Genomic DNA, 15,000 nt, shown 5'->3' with positions numbered 1-15,000 from the left:
TCTGGCCCAGATCTGCACCAAATCATGGTCAGAGTTGGACCAGCTCTGTCAAGAAGTGATAAAATAGTCATGGCCAAACGCCTATAGTAAGAGTCTACAGCTAGACAGATGGCATAGCATATGTCTCCTGTGGATACGAGTAGTTTTAGAGATACTTTATTTGAATAATGTATAGGGTGTCAAGGAGCTGAAATGGTTTCTTTGAAAGTTACCCTGAGCTTTAAAAAAAAAAATCATCTCTCTCACTATTATATGCTAGGACACACGTGTACTTAGAGACATTTCTTTTGGTTGCCATGATGTCTGCTGCAGTGTGGCCTTCCTCATATGCTCCCGGCCTTTAGAAGGAGCTGTCTGTGCAGCTGACACAGTGATCTTGCAAGGCTACCAAAGCCTTGCTGATGTTCAGGACTACTCATCACTTTTATGAGATGTACTGTAGGCGTGCCACTCTCGAGGCCCAGGTAATCTGATAAAATGAAGGGGAAGAGGAGGTCCCCTGTGACTCTGACTTGGTTGTATAGTAGTAACTTGATTTAATTGAGCAAGCAAGTTTCACCGAGACCATCCTGTGTATTTATTGCACTGCAGACAAGTCGGAACTAATTGTATTGTATTCCCCTGCATTGCAGCAGGGAGCTGTTTCCAGGGCAATATCTGTCTCAAGTTTTATTACAAAATAAGGCGGAGTACTGTTACCGGACCATATTGGGGCAGCTAAGCTCGGTGTTACCTGACCATATTTGGGGTCGATGTTACCTGACCAAATGGTGCAGCTAGCTCGATGTTACCGGACCATATTGGGGCAGCTAGCTCGGTGTTACCTGACCATATTGGGGCTCAATATTGCCTGACCATATTGAGGGGCTCGATGTTACTGGACTATAATGGGGGCTCGGTGTTACCTGACCAAATGGTGCGGCTAGCTCGGCGTTACCGGACCATATTGGGGCGGCTGGCTCGGTGTTGCTGTAATCAGATGAGACGTCAGGCTGTCGCTTGGTCTCGCATCTCAGATCCTCCTCTTTGGCACCTCGGCAACCTCTCGGCGTCAGTGGGATGGCTGGCGAGGTCGCGACCCCTCATTAAAGAGAGTCATCAGCAATCAGCGTCCGCCTCCGAAGATCCCGAGAGCTTCCGAGAGGGGAAGAACAAACTCACGAACCAATCAGGAGGCCAGGGGTTAATTGGCCGTCCTCCACCACCGCTTCCTCGTCTTCTCTTCTCCTCTACTTCTTCCTTTCATCTGTCGCTTTTTCATTCCTCTGACTGGCTCTGTGGTGCGAATCAGCAGGCGGGATGGAGGGAGGGAGGGATGGAGGGAGGGGGTGGATGGAGGGAGGGAGGGGAGGATGAGAGGAGGAGAGAGGAGGGGGGTTGCTGAGAGATTGTTTTTGTCTTTCTTCTGAGAGATTCTTTAAAGTGAATCCTGGCTGTGCTGCTAATTCAGCATCATCTCATTAATCCCTCTGTTCCCACTGCTGCAGCCAATAAAGGAGAGTTGCACTCCTACGCAGCTCACACACACACACACACACACACACAAATGTACACAGACGCACACACACACACACACATGAACGGACACACACACGCACACACGCACACACACAAACATGCACGCACACACACACACACGCACACAAGCACGCACACACACCCGCAGCAAACACACACACACACACACACACACACACACAGCTACATACACACACAGCTACACACACAGCTACACACACACACACACACACACACACACACACACACACACACACACACACACACACACACACACTCACATCCCCCCTGACTCCACTAATGACTGTTCTAAAGCTTCTTACTCTCTTGTTCTTGTGTGAAGAAGCATTTCCTTAATAATATGCATTTTGAAAGCAGTTCCACTGTCTATCCAGCGGGCTTTTCATAAGTCCCCCCCCTACAGTACACACACACACACACACACACAGTGCACACATAGACCCCCCCCCACCCCCACATACACACACACAGACACCCCTCCATATACACACACACTCACACGCATACACACACACACACACACACACCGTCCCTGCCACCACATTGGCCTCTCTGCTCCAGCCTCTCCGGGGTGTGTGGTGGTGTTTCTCGGCAGTAATGGAGGGGATTTGTGTGGTATGGGCTTCTAGCGCTGGCCATCCGTAACGAGGGAGGAGAGAGAGAGAGAGAGAGAGAGAGAGGGATAGAGAGAGAGAGAGAGAGAGAAAGAGAGAGAGAGGAATAGAGAGAGATAGAGAGAGAGAGAGAGGATTGGACACGCTAATGAGGAAAGACAAGCTGCTCTTCTCAACACCTCACACCTCTCATCAGTGTAATCACTCGGGGGCGGGAAGTGCGCGTGTGTGTGTGTGTGTGTGTCTGTGGGGGGGGGGGGGGGGATTAGGTCCTATGCACTTACAGTACTTTAGAGAAGCATTAGCCATGGCCTTATGAATGACCTTTGGATGGAGAGGGCAAACTGGGCTCTCACTCAGAGGAAGTGAGGTTAGTCAGTGTGGGGAGGAATTCAGAGACAGAGAGAGAGAAACTAAACTAACTGCAGTGAGTGAGACACACACAGAACTGTTTGCACTCTTTGACAGAGTAGTTTGTGTATTTATTGAAGGATCCCCAAAAGAGATGAAAGATTCATATGTTTCTGTTGCTCATAATGGCCCTGTTTGAGAGCTGTTGCCAGGCAGCGTGGAATTCTTAATCTGGCCGCAGGGTCACATGGCGACACAACGATGACACAACGATGACACAACACCAACAAGTAGATTTGTTGATTCAAACATCAAATCCTCACCCTGTTCCACAACACCGGGACAAATTTGATTTCTGATTTGCTCTAGTGACAAATCCTCCCTCTGAAAAATATGTTCTCCCTTTTTATTGTTCTGGAAGACAAAGCGCATATTGTCTCCATTCATCTAAGTCAAGAGAGTTTGCAATAACAGGCTAATTCCACCTCTCGTCGTGTTCTGTTTTTCCCCCCTTTTTTTTTCAAGTAGTGCTTGAGACGCCGTGTTCAATTGGATCCTGCGTATTTCTTGTCTGTCAGGGGAGATGGATGGAGGATAGGTTGCCTAGTCATTATGACCACATCCATGGAAGGCATCCCAGTTATTGCATCTCATTACATGTGCCGTGCCGTGCGTCTAATCGTGTTTGCTCCAATGTGTTGCCATGCAAATCTGATGACAAATAACCGAAATTATGGCCTAGCAAACAAGGGTTTACATCTGGGTGCAAACAGGGGTGTGATAATTGCCCCATTAGATAGGCCTCTATGAAATCTACCCCACTATTAGATTAAGAAGGGCTAGTTGCCCCCAAAACAGTACTAAAATAATGGCAAATGACAAATTGACCAAATGAATAGATTTGGCAAATGACAGAATGACCACATGAACATAGAAACAGCAATCACTCTGTGTGTGGGTTGTTTACGGGGGATGGACATACAGTACTGTATTTTATTGGAGTGATATGCTTAGACAGGTTGGAGCACAAGGGGTCTGTCCCTGACCCTCTCAGAGCACTCAGACTCTTCTCACACATTTTTCAGGTGATCTGATCACTGAGCTGGGTGTACTATGTAACAGTTGTTTGTCATCAGTCATAGCAATGACCATCATTAGGACTGGTCATCATCATTGTCCATTATGACATAGAGTAGAGTAGAGTACTGTATGACTACTGTATACTGTAGAATAGGTGTCCATTATGACATAGAGTAGGTGTCCATTATGACATACTGTAGAGTAGGTGTCCATTATGACATAGAGTAGGTGTCCATTATGACATACTGTAGAGTAGGTGTCCATTATGACATAGAGTAGAGTAGGTGTCCACAGTATCATCACTGTCAGTGTTTGTTTTCAATACAACCCTGCAAACTATCCTTACACACACCAGCCCTACACACCACCCGCACACATGATTCAGTTCTGTCAGTGCCACTCAGTAAGATCCATATTGTTTATCCAATCTAGATCTAGATCCAATCTGTGTGTGTGTGTGTGTGTGTGTGTGTGTGTGTGTTTGTGTGTGTGTGTGTGTGTGTCTGCGGACGCCTTTAGATGTATTTCCACCATGAATCCTGTCCCAGGGCTGTGGAGAGTGGAGTGGGTGCTGCAGTGGTGCACGGGCGGCCTACGAGGGTCCTCTGCGTTGAGATGTCTGACCCTTTCATCCCACTCTGTGTGTGTGTGTGTGTGTGTGTGTGTGTGTGTGTTTGTGTGTGTGTGGGTGTGTGTGCAGCCTGGCCTCACTCATCATATGCTTCATACTCACTCAGTAGCTCATTTCCACAGGAACAGGCTCCTTACAATCTGCATAATGTTCTGCTCTCAATGAGTGCCTGTAGTCTGATTGAGTGTGTGTGTGTGTGTGTGTGTGTGTGTGTGTGTGTGTGTGTGTATGTGTGTGTGCATCTGTACATAGTATTTTTGTATGTGTCTTTTGTTTGTGTTTGTGTGTGTGTGTATGCGTGCGCATGTGTGTGTGTGCGCATGTGTGTGTGTGTGTGTGTGTGTGTGTGTGTGTGTGTGTGTGTGTGTGTGTGTGTGTGTGTGTGCTTTTCTATGAGTTTTCATCTCTGTATTTATCACATTTATTACTAGCTTACTGTGGCCAACTCATTGGTTGTAATGGCTCCCCTGCGCCTCCAGCAGCCCAGCCTATGGCCTCTCTAATCCAATCAAGAGCCTCCCTCTCTGCCCTCCAGCGCAGCACCCGTCCAGCCGTGTGTGTATGTGTGTGTGTGTGTGTGTGTGTGTGTGTGTGTGTGTGTGTGTGTGTGTGTGTGTGTGTGTGTGTGTGTGTGTGTACGGTATGTGTGTGTATGTGCATTTCCGCCCAGCCGTTCTCCTCCAGCTGTTCACAGCTGTCCATCAGCAGATCCATAAGAGCCTTTTGTGTGTCTGTGTGTGTGTGTGTGTGTGTGTGTACTGTGTGTATATGTGTGTGTGTGTGTGTGTGTGTGTGTGTGTGTGCAGACCCATAAGAGCCTTTTGCTGACCTCCCGCCGCTCCCCAGCGTGCACATTATTCCCCGTCTTCAATAGCTCCATTCATTTTGTCTTTTCCTTTCTTTCCTCTTCCCTCGTTCCCCTCGTTCCCGTGGCAGCTGGTGGTGGTGGTAAGCCGTCGCAGTGTGCGCCCGTCACCAGCCGGGGGCATTGTTTTGTCCCGTGCCCCGGCGTTTTCAGATTTCCCGAACATGATGGCACGACGACGCGGTCGTTCCAGTCGAATGGCGCGGTCGGCGCCCGCGGTCGGCGCTCGCGGTTGGCACCCGCGGTTTGGCGCCGCTGATGACCACGTTCCCGCCGTTAAGACTGCAGATGTGCCGTCGCCCTCCGCTAGCGTCCATTTGCGGCTCTATTCATGGCCGCTGAAGGCGTTAGAGCCCGCGGCGGTCAAACCTCAACTGCCACAGGAAACAAAGACAGACACACACCAGATGTCGTTTGCACGGTTATCTCCGCGACGGCAGCACACACACACACACACACACACACACACACACACACACAAGAGTGTGTTCATATGTATTATCCCTCTGTGTTAAGGGTTTGTTTTGTGGCACTGTTATTGACATTATTACTCTGGGCTAGCGTGCCGCTGCTCTCGCCGTTGGCTGTACTCAGACCAGACTGCCTAATAGGATTTCTGGACACATTTCCCAGACTCGTCCACCACAGCAGGTGTCTCCCGGATACTTTTTACGGGCGGATTTTCCAGACATTTCTACTACTTGTGCCTTCAAGACAGCTTTCACATAGAGGATTTCAGAGCAGATTTGACAGACTTTACTATCACTTTTCACTTGTTTTCTCAAAACCAGGCGTCTCAAAGAGTGGTTTTGCTCACAGGCTTTCAGCCAGATTTACCGACGTTCCTCCTCATTACTCTAAACAGGGCCCATCTCCCAGGCTCAGTGGCAGACAGAAATGGCTTCTCTCAGGTATCCATGATGAATATAATCATCATCTCATCTTATGCAAGAGAGCTCGTCGTCCTCTCTGAAGAGAGAGACGTCCTTGCTGTTGCCTACTAATTGCGGGAGAGGAGAAGGTAGTGGACCTTTGCCCAGCCGGGCAGCAGGATGACAGGCTGCCTCGTCGCCTCATGGCCTTCCGTGTTGTTCATATAACCACATAAAAGGCTTTACAGCTCCTTTATGCGCTACTCATAGCAAGGCCTTCACCTTGTAGTGCGGGTCAGACAGACATGCGCGCCGCGCGCGGGCTCTGATCACATCACAAAGACTTTAATCCCCTTTTGATGCCCACAACTTAGCTCCTGAGCCCCCCGCCACGACAAGCAGATGATTGAAAACTCAAGGCTGCTGCGCAAGTGTGTGATTTCCCTTCTGTTTCCTGTTGCTTTTGTTTCACTTGTTTAGTAGTTTATTTGTTTATTTGGCATCTCTGTGGGAGGAAAGAGACATGAATATGTAATCATCTTTTTCTGCGTGTGTGTGCTGTGGTGGGTGTGTGTTTTTGGGTCTGTTTCATCTCCCCAGAGGTTGCCGTGATCAGGGGAAGTTGTGTTCAGGGGGTGTGGAGGCGTCGTGGGGAAGGTGCAATCGTCAGGCAGGGGCGTGAGTCGCACGGCGTGGATGTCGAGGAGTCGCTGGCTCTCGCGCTTGAGTCTGATTAGACAGTGACGGTTGGAGGGGTGCCAGAGGAAGCGATGGAACGAATATGGTGGAAAAGAGGAAATGTTGTAGCAACCACAGTGAAAAAGACTAACATGATTATGCAGTCGAACAGACGGGCACTGCTACTGGCCAGAGAAATAGCTCTCTTCTCTCAACACACACATTCAGGGCAAGGCAATAAACATAACGATGATGGCCAGTTTAGCAGAGATCATTTTCCATCCTTAGCCAGAGAAATATATTAACTATCTTACAGTAAATAGACATTTATATGGTCTTGTCTCTGCTGATTGTTGTCTCCAGAACTCTCTGTAGATAGGCAGTATTGTAGTAGAAGTCAGAACATAGGACTTGCCCTTTCTTTGTTTTTTAACTTGTTGGCCTGTCAGTATAGAGCGGACAGAGTCAAACACAAACACCTGTAGCATCATGTGATCCTCTGGGCCAGTTCTGTAGCATCATGTGATCTCTGGGGCGGTTCTGTAGCATCATGTGATCTCTGGGCCAGTTCTGTAGCATCATGTGATCTCTGGGGCGGTTCTGTAGCATCATGGGATCCTCTGGGCCAGTTCTGTAGCATCATGTGATCATCTGGGCCAGCACTGGACCAGCTCTGTAGTATAGGGTGACCAGGCGTCCCCAGTTTCAGGGGACAGTCCCCCTTTTTGGTCGCCTTTTGCCGGGAAAATACAGAAGAACTACTACCCATGTCCCTGTTTCTTGAAGATAAAACTTGTATTAAAACATGTATTTCACTCAGATTGATAGTCAAACTGAAAATGTCCCTGTTCCACGTTTCCCCGTTTTCCACGTTTTTAGGATTATGTCCCCGGTTTTGGTCTCGGTCTCATCTGGTCACCTTACTGTAGCATCATGTGATCTCTGGGCCAGCACTGGGCCAGTTCTATAGCATCATGTGATCTCTGGGCCAGCACTGGGCCAGTTCTATAGCATCATGTGATCTCTGGGCCAGCACTGGGCCAGTTCTATAGCATCATGTGATCTCTGGGCCAGCACTGGGCCAGTTCTATAGCATCATGTGATCTCTGGGCCAGCACTGGGCCAGTTCTATAGCATCATGTGATCTCTGGGCCAGTTCTATAGCATCATGTGATCTCTGGGCCAGTTCTATAGCATCATGTGATCTCTGGGCCAGTTCTATAGCATCATGTGATCTCTGGGCCAGTTCTGTAGCATCATGTGATCCTCTGGGCCAGTTCTGTAGCATCATGTGATCTCTGGGCCGGTTCTGTAGCATCATGTGATCTCTGGGCCGGTTCTGTAGCATCATGTGATCTCTGGGCCGGTTCTGTAGCATCATGTGATCTCTGGGCCGGTTCTGTAGCATCATGTGATCTCTGGGGCGGTTCTGTAGCATCATGTGATCTCTGGGCCGGTTCTGTAGCATCATGTGATCTCTGGGGCGGTTCTGTAGCATCATGTGATCTCTGGGCCAGCACTGGACCAGCTCTGTAGTATAGGGTGACCAGGCGTCCCCAGTTTCAGGGGACAGTCCCCCTTTTTGGTCGCCTTTTGCCGGGAAAATACAGAAGAACTACTACCCATGTCCCATGTTTCTTGAAGATAAAACTTGTATTAAAACATGTATTTCACTCAGATTGATAGTCAAACTGAAAATGTTCCCGTTTTTTCCCACGTTTTTAGGATTATGTCCCCGGTTTTGGTCTCGGTCTCATCTGGTCACCTTACTGTAGCATCAGCCGTGTTCAAGTTCAACTCCAAATGACCTTTTGCAGCAACGAGAGCTGCCGGTGGCAGCAGGGGAGGGGATACAAACGCTGCTATGAAGTTGTACACTCTCTACTTCCCGCTCCCGCGATAAGTTGAGGCCATGTGATACCGACTGCCGAGTCGAAAACACGCCCATCTAGACCATCGTGGACAGATTTTTAACCACGTGCATCTTGTGCTGCGCAGTTTTTGTGCTGCGCAGCCAACTTGAACGCGCCTATCATTGTGATCCTGTGGGCCAGCACTGGGCCAGGTCTGTAGCATCATGTGATCCTCTGGGGCAGTTCTGTAGCATCATGTGATCCTCTGGGGCAGTTCTGTAGCATCATGTGATCCTCTGGGGCAGTTCTATAGCATCATGTGATCTCTGGGCCAGTTCTGTAGCATCATGTGATCTCTGGGCCAATAGGCGCGTTCAAGTTGACCTTTTGCAGCAGCGAGATTTGCCGGCGGCAGCAGGGGCAGGGATACAAACGCTGCTATGAAGTTGTACACTCTCTACTTCCCGTGGTCTAGACTTGACCATGTGACGAATCACGAGGCACGGACCCACACGGACTCTTGTGGATATGGGGAGGCATCTAAACACCTGCACACACGTCAGGGATGTAAAAGCCAATTAGGGCAAAGACCTGACGTCATGAAGGCAGGGTCTAGGCTCCGCTGCTCTCCGCAGTACCTCCAGACCGGCTGCTCTTTTGCGGAGCAGCCGCCTGGCCACGCCTTGCTCCCGCGATAAGTTGAGGCCATGTGATACCGACTGCCGAGTCGAAAACACGCCCATCTAGACCATCGTGGACAGATTTTTAACCACGTGCATCTTGTGCTGCGCAGTTTTTGTGCTGCGCAGCCAACTTGAACGCGCCTAGTTCTATAGCATCATGTGATCCTCTGGGGCAGCACTGGGCCAGTTCTGTAGCATCATGTGATCTCTGGGCCGGTTCTGTAGCATCATGTGATCTCTGGGGCGGTTCTGTAGCATCATGTGATCTCTGGGCCGGTTCTGTAGCATCATGTGATCTCTGGGCCGGTTCTGTAGCATCATGTGATCTCTGGGCCGGTTCTGTAGCATCATGTGATCTCTGGGGCGGCGGTGCGCCAGGTCTGGGCCAGAGTCAGCTGGTGCTGCAGCAGCGTCTGTTTCACTGTAATATAACTCTCTGTATACAACTGCAGTATGAGACAAACAAAGCCCTTGAGGTTTTTTTTTTTGTTTGTTTTTTTTGTTTATTGCTCAAGAGAATATGAAGGGATTTGTGAGCTGATCCAGGGATAATTAAGGGCTGGCTACCTCCCACCAACAGATGAAGGGGAAATTTAAGGAAATGTGTTTCAGAGTTCAGGGCCCAATGCCCATGAGTGGCATGGCTTAAACAGGAAATAAGAAATATAAACAGAATTCAAAAGAATTTCAAACAACTGCAGTGAATGGAGCTCTATATCTATATCAATATGAATATAGATATTTGTAATACTCTTTTGAATCACGCCTTAGGCAGTTTGCATGTGGATTTTCAGAAGGCTTTTTAAACTGTTTTTTCAAAGTTGTCTTAGCACAATGACTGAGCTAGAACTTCCTGTCTTGAATGCGCTGGCTGCTGAGCGTGTTTTTCAGCGTTGCTTCTGAACACTACGCTGAGACGGAGGGAATGGAAGGAGGAAGTGCTGGAGGCTTTCTTGACCTTTACAGAGATTCTCTTTCCTTCTGATAGCGACAGCTCCAAGGCGATTCTGTGTCTGGTGCTTGTGAATGGCAAAGCTAACGGTAGCTCACAGCTGAATGAGTTTCACCAGAGAGGGTTAAAGCGGAGCGAGAGGCGCAAACGTTCCATCATTTCCGCGTTCCGTCTTCACAAGGGGGAGGGGGGCTAAATCCCCCTTTAAGCAGACCTGCTAACATTCGAAATGCACTGCTTGTGTGGGTTGCCGATCTGACAGAGATCGATATCCCACTATGACGTCTTTGCAATACGCCCCTTTAAGCAGACCGGAACTGTTTGAATTTTGCTTCCATAGAGATGCATTACGTTGCTCTATCTTGTCAATATTTAAGGATCTTTGGTTTCACCTGGCGGCGTGAGGGTCACGCCTCATCATCAGTCATCTGTGATAAAAGCAGTGAGAATCTGACCTGTCCTCTTCTTGTCTTTTTTGAAGGTTTTTTGGGGGGGCTTTTTACGCCTTTAATTGGACAGGACAGTAGAGAGAAAGACAGGAGGTGAGAGAGAGAGTTGGGGTGGGATCCGGAAAGGACCACGGGGCGGGAATCCAGAACCTGGATCGCCGGTGTGCGGTGCAGGTGCCCCAGCCAGTCGCGCCACGGCTGGGGCCGACCTCTTCTTGTGTGTGGACCTTTGTTGATTGGTCCTTGACTCAAACAACCTAGCTATTCCAAGATCAAACTAGCCTAGAAATCTAGACGCACCCTAGCGGCAAAACATTTTTTTTTGCCTAGCGGGATGGTCTAGGGTCGCACCGTTAAGGCCAAGCCTGCGTTTGGCACCAAGTCAGTTGATCCAATCAGAACGCTCTATCTGTGTACGGAGTCCTTGAGCACGGTGACAACAGAGCTATGGCAGCCCTTGGTCTCAAATGCTGGCCTATTACGTGCAGAGGCAGTTTGAAAATCACCGGTTGATCCCACCCACAGGCTTCAGCTCTGTGAATGGTCCGGCTTGCCAGGCTAAGATCAAACCAGTTCCCTACTTCAAATGATAATACAGATTTCTGATATGAGATTTTAAATGTTTATCTTTGTAATGATGCAGCAGCAAAATGATACTCCTTTTAATTAAAGTTTTCTTTACAAACCAGTGACAGTGCTTGCAGAAAAGCCCACTCTGATAATGAACTGAAAGTCAGAGGAGATTTAAAAACAGGCAATGAATGAAGGGGCCAGCCTTGCTCAAAGACCCATGTCCCTCTGTGAGAAGGCCCAGTGGATCTCCGTAATGGGAGGAAATCAGCCCTAATCAACTCCAGCCTATACTCTCTCCTGCAGAGGGCTGAGGGCTGAGGAGTGATTTGTGAAGACTGAATGGTGGGTGAATGATCTGCCGCCGCACGGGCGAATCCATACCGACCTTCCTGTAGTTCTGGGGGAACGCAGGGAGCCTGTGTATCGATGATGTCACTCAAAAGGAGGTTGTGGAATCTATATCGCTCGGAGCAAACGACTCCGGAAGTTTCCAGAGCGCAGGAGAGCGAAGAATGTCTCTCTCCGCTGACGGCCGTGTCAATGCGCCAGGATTGATCTTGTCGCCATGCCTACGGCGTCCCTGTCGAGAAGGGTAGCCTCCCCGGGCCGCCCGGGGATCGATCGGCCAGGCTCGTAACCATAACTACCCCCTCGGAGCCATCTCACCTGCCTGTCCGTGTTATCTGGGACCACCTGCTGAAATGTCAACCGCGTCCTCACCCGGCTGATTCACTGCCAATTAAAGCCGGCGCTACTGTACTCTCCTCGCCTGCTCGTCTTAGTGAGGCTTTGCCAGTGAGTCCCTCTGTTCTCTGGGGAGGCTTGTCTCTCTCCCTCTGGTGCGTTGCCGGAACAACTGAAGCCCCTTTTGTTGTCTGAAGTTGATTAATGAAGCGGTTGGTAATTTGCCAGGCTGCTGACCCCGGAGCTCAAATAGAATCAATATGGTCAACTAAAGCAGATTAAAAGCTCGGCTCCGACTTCATACGAAAGGGAAATTAATAACAATGACTGCGGAGCTCGGGAGTTAGCTTGCGGTGGTGCCTTCTAATGCGGCGACAATTAAAAAGGTCACCGTGGCAGCGGCAGACTGATGGGAGAGTTTTTTTTTCGGTAAACAAAGCCTCGCGCAAAATGGGAGCAGCTGGAGAGAGTGGTGGAACAAATGAACGCATCAACCGGTGGGTTTTCCTTCTGGCTACAAAATAACCCTGAACACAATTTTCTGCTGTCAAAGGATGATTCTGTGTGTCTCCAATAAAAGCCTTTCCTGTCACAGTTCAGAAATACACACAAACAAGAATTTTAGATCTCTGGCTTTGAAATACCTTTTTTCTTTAACCCCCCCCCCTACCTAATCAACTTTTTTTCCAACATGTCTTCTCACTGTAAATCTGTCTGCAGTGATTTTATATCCAAACGGCACCGACGATAGCGACAGGGATCAGAAAGGTCGTGACCTTTGTGTAATAAGATCCTTATTATCCCTCCAGCTGCTGTATTCCTCATCTCACCTCTGATCAGTGTTGTAGTTCAGTCTGACCTTTGCTCTGAGACGAGGAGATGGTCTGAGAGGGAGGATTGTGTGAAGCTGCATCAAGTGCTCATGAGGTGATGGATTGCACAGCATGTACAATAGCTTGTCTATTGCGGCAGTCAGGACCGAAATCAGATATTTATTCGTTGGGGCAGCCCAGCCTGCCTCTCTCTCTCTTTTCTCAGATACTCCCACACAGTCCATCTTTGAAGATGTCTGAATCAAACTAAATCTGGTGGACAGCACACGCTGAAGCGAACGCACATTTCCCCCTTGAATACACACATTTCCCTCTCAAGTGTTAGTCCATAGAGTGCTCCTCTGTCTCTTCTGTGTAGGCCTGACGTGTTATTTTCGCGCTGGCCATCTCTGTGTTGTTGTGTCCAGTGTTCCCTGACCTGTGCAGTCTAAAGGGCCACAGCATGTCCTCAACGTGAGCGCGGTGTGTTTGTGACAGTCTGTGCACCATGCGCAGTGTGTGTGTGTGTGTATGTGTGTGTGTGTGTGTGTGTGTGTGTGTGAGTGCGGTGTGTTTGTGACAGTCTGTGCACCATGCGCAGTGTGTGTGTGTGTGTGTGTGTGTGTGTGTGTGTGAGTGCGGTGTGTTTGTGACAGTCTGTGCACCATGCGCAGTGTGTGTGTGTGTGTATGTGTGTGTGTGTGTGTGTGTGTGTGTGTGAGTGCGGTGTGTTTGTGACAGTCTGTGCACCATGCGCAGTGTGTGTGTGTGTGTGTGTGTGTGTGTGTGTGTGTGTGTGTGTGAGTGCGGTGTGTTTGTGACAGTCTGTGCACCATGCGCAGCATCCTGCTGTCACGCCTCATATCAGTGGCCTGTGCAGCGGAACAGAACACTACCGGGGGCAGCCAGTGGGTTCTAATGAGAACAGAACAGTACCGGGGGCAGACAGTGGGCTCAAATGAGAACAGTACCGGGGGCAGACAGTGGGTTCTAATGAGAACAGTACCGGGGGCAGACAGTGGGTTCTAATGAGAACAGTACGTGTGTGTGTGTGTGTGTGGGCCAGTTCTGCAGTGGGCTCAGATGAGAACGGTACCGGAGGCAGACAGTGGGCTGCAGGTGCTGCAGTCTTCAAATGAGAACAGTACCGGGGGTAGACAGTGGGTCGGTTCTGCAGGTGTCAAATGAGAACAGTGCCGGGGGTAGACAGTGGGTCGGTTCTGCAGGTGTCAAATGAGAACAGTGCCGGGGGTAGACAGTGGGGCTGGTTCTGCAGTGGTCAGATGAGAACAGTACTGTGTTTGTGTGTGTGTGTGTGTGGGCCAGTTCTGCAGTGGTCAAATGAGAACAGTACCGGGGACAGTGTGTGTGTGTGTGTGTGTGTGTGTGTGTGTGTGTGTGTCTGTGTTGATATGTGTGTGAGAGGCCTTTGCATCGCTGCATATCTTGAACTTTTATGTTGAGTTCACACTTGGCTTGTGTATTTCTGAGTCACTGTAGAAAAACTGAAGATACCGTCACAAGTCAAGGTTCAGCAGATCTTGACCTCAACAATATGGCAGTGGACTAATGTGCGTTGAGCACTTGCACCCATAGACACATTGAGCAGCTGTTGACCTCAACAGTGCAGTATGTGCACAGGCACGTCTGCCAAGAGCACTGCACTAGCAGCTAACAGAGCTAGCGCTATATAATTCATAAAATCAGAGAAAGGCAGCGCCGCCATTATTCCTCAGCCCACTATTTAATACCTCATTAAAACAACCAATTGGAGTTGGAGTCGCCCTCACTGAATCCAAAGTAGGCTGTGGCTCACAACAGACACAAATATGCTCTCTCTTCATCTGGGCATCTCAAATCATTCAAACAGGGTGAGAGGCTGGGCATCCAATCATATCTGTTACAGCAGCACCTGTTTTTCACAGGGCGCCCGTAGATCACTCCACCATCTGCTCCGGCGAGCGCTTTTGTTTGGGACGATTTGTATTCTGACAGTTACGCGGCCAAATGTTTCACACCATTATTTTCTCAGCGGTGATCAAATAGCCGAGGCGGTGATTAACCAGCCTCTGGGTTCAGAACGAGCACCTTTGTGTTGGGTTGTTTTTCAATGGGTAGACTGACAGTAAGCATTGGCTCATCTCGAGACTTCAAGCATCAACATACTCTGACCTCCCACCTACTTGCCCCCCTCCTCCTCCTCCTCCTCTCATTTCTCCTCTTCCTCCTCCTCCTCACCCCCCCTCCTCTCATTTCTCCTCTTCCTCCTCCTCCTCACCCCCCTCCTCTCATTTTCCTCTTCCTCCTCCTCCTCACCCCCCCTCCTCTCATTTATCCTCTTCCTCCTCCTCACTCCCCCTCCTC

General features: G+C 49.4%; 1 protein-coding gene across 1 annotated transcript in view; it reads left to right on the top strand.

The window, feature by feature from the left end:
• Positions 1 to 15,000, top strand: part of cpne5b (copine Vb) — a 162,991-nt gene that overhangs the window by 71,543 nt on the left and 76,448 nt on the right. The window lies entirely within an intron of this gene.

This window comes from Sardina pilchardus, chromosome 9 (assembly GCF_963854185.1).
Source record: "Sardina pilchardus chromosome 9, fSarPil1.1, whole genome shotgun sequence".
NCBI classification, from domain to species: Eukaryota; Metazoa; Chordata; class Actinopteri; order Clupeiformes; family Clupeidae; genus Sardina; species Sardina pilchardus.
This window is presented reverse-complemented; position numbering and strand designations above follow the sequence as displayed.